The 3,648-nt window shown below is 42.7% G+C and overlaps 1 pseudogene; it reads left to right on the forward strand.

The window, feature by feature from the left end:
* The first annotated feature begins 501 nt into the window (after nt 1–501).
* LOC102894408 lies at nt 502–853 on the forward strand (annotated as a pseudogene).
* The last annotated feature ends 2,795 nt before the right edge of the window (nt 854–3,648 follow it).

A 3,648-nucleotide genomic window follows, 5' to 3' on the forward strand; every position in this document is an offset into this window, starting at 1 on the left:
AACCATTCGTAGGTGACCCGCTTCTAGGTCAGGATTTTATATGGAGTAGAGCCGCTCTGTCCTGTGGTCTATTGAAAGTTGGCCCTCAACACAAACAGAAAGAGCCCCACCAAGTTTTGTTAAGCACCCCAACAACTCTCAGATTACAAGGAATCCACTGCTGGGTACATTTGTCTTCAATTAAACCAGTTTCTTATAAGTCCTCACAGGTTCCTCCAGAAAACGAAACGGGAAGTGCAAGCTAGTCCTGCGAAGCCCTGGAAGATCTTCAGCTCTCATTCTGGAACAAGGATAAGTCCACATGCTCCCAGGGAATCAGGGGACTTCACTGAATGACTATTCTTTTCTCCCGGTGTCTATGCCCCTACTCTCTTCACAATGATTCCATTTCCGTTCAGTAGATATCCTTATCTTGAATTAACAAACTGCCATAGAAAAATAACTTCATTGTCTCCCTTTTCCACCCTCTTGGAGGCTGCGGAGGCCTGCCGAGGTCAGGACTTCTAAAACAACAAGTATGTCTAGAAGGCTATGGTCCAAGGCCATTTTTGCTGGCTATAAGCGGGTTCTCCGGAACCAGAGGGAACACATCGCTCCTCTTAAAATCGAAGGTGTTTATGCTCGAGATGAGACTGAGTTTTATCTAGGCAAGAGATGTGCTCATGTGTATAAGTCAAAGAACAACACAGTGACTCCTGGTGACAAACTGAACAAAACCAGGATCGTCTGGGGAAAGGTAACTCGTGCTCATGGAAATAGTGGCATGGTTCATGCCAAATTCCAAAGCAACTTTTCTGCTAAGGCAATTGGACACAGAATCCCTGTAATGCTGTATACCTACCTCATGGATTAAAACTTAATGAAAGTAAAGAAACTGGATTTGTCCTCCCATAAAAAAAAAAAAAGAGTAACTTCATTGTCAATTACCTTTGCTATCAATTTTGACTTTTGTCTTTTTAATCTTTTGCTAAATTCATATCTTCTAGGCTTCAAGGCTTCCTACCACTTCTACGTGCTGGAACGACCTCACCTTCTCTGCCTCTGGGGCCCTTAGGATAGGCTTCCAGAGATTTTTATTCCCTGAAGACAGGGACTACAGCCCTATCTCAGCTTTGAAGAAGTTACAGAAGACAGACCTTCATCCTTCAACATCCCCTTAAGAATAAGGGAATAAAATCTCTGAGGGGGGAATAATGTAGGAAGCAGGCAAGAGAATTAAAATGTTAATCAAGCTACATTCAGAGACTACAATCTGCTGATCAGCCCTGTAGCCAGGCCAGGAGGACACCTGCAGAATAAAGGAAGATTTCTATTGGGGTTGCTAACAACCCATTTCCCACACCTTTGGAAGGGGAAGCAGGAACAACAGTCTTTAAGTGGTGCCCTACACAAGTAAAATCATTCATTCCCTCATGGCCAAAACCAGGAGAAATCATGGCTTAAAGACTGGGAACTGGCAGTGGGCCATTCAGGCTACATACTCTTCCCCTTTCCCTTCCTCACTGTACGTCCATATCAGAGGAAATGGGAACTAAGAACGACATATAAACTGAATTCCCTGAGCACTTGGAATCCCTCTCCCTCTCTGAGTCTGAGAGAAGACCACATTCTGTCTGTGGAGTGTTACTCGTTTTCTATTAAATGTTCTTGTTGACTCTAACTTTGGCGGGTGTGTTGTATTCTTTCTATACTCTCTGCCAAAGGACACTATTATTCTCTCAGTGCAGTGCCTGGTCTTCTTCCCCTTGGGGAAATTGGCCTTGTCCTGCATCACCCTGACTGGGCTCCTCCTTAGACAAGAACTGGCTGAGTGCCCCCCTGGGCTACCAACTAGATCCCTGCTTTTCCCTTCACCACCTGCCCCCACTGTAGCCTTTACAGTGTTGCCTTTACAGTGTAGCCTTCAGCAGAATTGCTGTCTCACACCCACCCCCATCCTCCTCACCACTGTCTCCAGCGCAGCTCCTTACTGGCCTAGGGGACACTCAGAATAGAAAGCCAGACTAGGACAGACTAAGAAAAATAAGAATCAAAAATTCAGCAGCTTTCTTTGGAAAAATCCCATCTCAGATGAAGAGAAACCAGAGATGATAGATAGATAGATAGATAGATAGATAGATAGATAGATAGATAGATAGATAGATAGATGATAGATAGATATAGATATAGATATAGATATAGATATAGATATAGATATAGATATAGATATAGATATAATGTTCCTTGGACTAGAACAGAAGTAAGGAATCTAAATTAGAGTCCCCATGGCCCACTCCAGGACCCTGATCGGTTCTCAAAGGAATTCGATTTAACCATAAGAATGTATGATCCTGGTTATTCTTTTTCCAATTAATACACCTACTGGTTTCTGGAAGCAAAGCTTCAGAATCACTAAATAAGGTTTGCAAGGAAACTCCTGTAGAGGAGTCTGCTTTTATTGTCAAATGTCAGGTCAGTTTAAAGATCATAGATAACCGACATGAGACTTAGGAAAAGAAAACCAGTAGCAAGCACAGGGCTGCTTCTAAGGCTGCCAGAGTGCTTTCCCCTTATCCTCACTGACTTTGAGAGAAATTGCAATGACTGGAAAAGGGGAAACTACTGAGGCTGTTGCAGACACTGGGGCTACTTTAGCTCTACCCGACTGAGCTTCCCCTCCCGCGGACCAGGCTTCTGTACATATGATGGAGATAGCTGATCCACCCATGCCTGTTTTTAATTCAGAATCTGTTCCCTTCCAGCTAGAGAATGTTATGGGGATACATTTTGACAGAATTGAGTCAAATCTGTCCCAATTCACATGATAGGATGTGATTTCTTTTTTTTTTTTGAAACCAGTGATGCCCATGTATCCTTTTTCCCAGAAGACTAAAATGTATTGAGAACTAAATGAATCACACTGAACCAATTAGGAAAATAATGAATTTAAAGAAATCTCTATAAGAGAAAACTAATCTTGAGGCTGACCGGATGTTTGTTATAGGATGTTCCAATGCAACTTTAGACCTTTTCAGGAAAGATATTGACAAGATTAAGTCAACAGTAGCTATTAAAATAACTATTGGCAATATTTCACCTCGACCTAATATTTGCCAATATCTTTTAAGACCTGATGCACTAGCTGGAATTAGCCCATTATATGACATTTTTTTTTAAAAGGGGTGGTGCTTATAATTCCACGTAATATCTCCTGTAATGCTCCTATCCTTCCAGTAAGGAAACTCAATGGGAAAGGATGGAGATTTGCACAGGGTCTTACAGTTTTGCAGAAAAATTACACCAGCAAGAAACCAAGTACCACTCAGAGAGCTGGAGAACTCAGGTTTAATACTCCAGCGGTCTCAGAAGAGCTAGCACTCTGAAGATCTGGGCCCTGAGCTCAGGAGCAACCTTGCTTTTATAGGCTTATCCATGCAGTTACAGTTGGCATGGGCCAATTGGTTAATTTGTCCTCAGGCAGTTACGGACTGCGAGAGTTGTTATGGGTTACAGGCAGTCGCAGAGCACAGGAGTTGCTATGGGTTACAGGCAGTCACAGAGTGTGAGACTTTCAGACAGGAACTGAGGCAATACACCTGTTATCTAGACAGAACAAGCAAAAAGGAGGATGAGACTTTAGTTAATTTTGAAGTCACCTTGCCCTTCAGC

This window comes from Pteropus alecto, unplaced genomic scaffold (assembly GCF_000325575.1).
Source record: "Pteropus alecto unplaced genomic scaffold, ASM32557v1 scaffold186, whole genome shotgun sequence".
In the NCBI taxonomy this organism is placed as follows: Eukaryota; Metazoa; Chordata; class Mammalia; order Chiroptera; family Pteropodidae; genus Pteropus; species Pteropus alecto.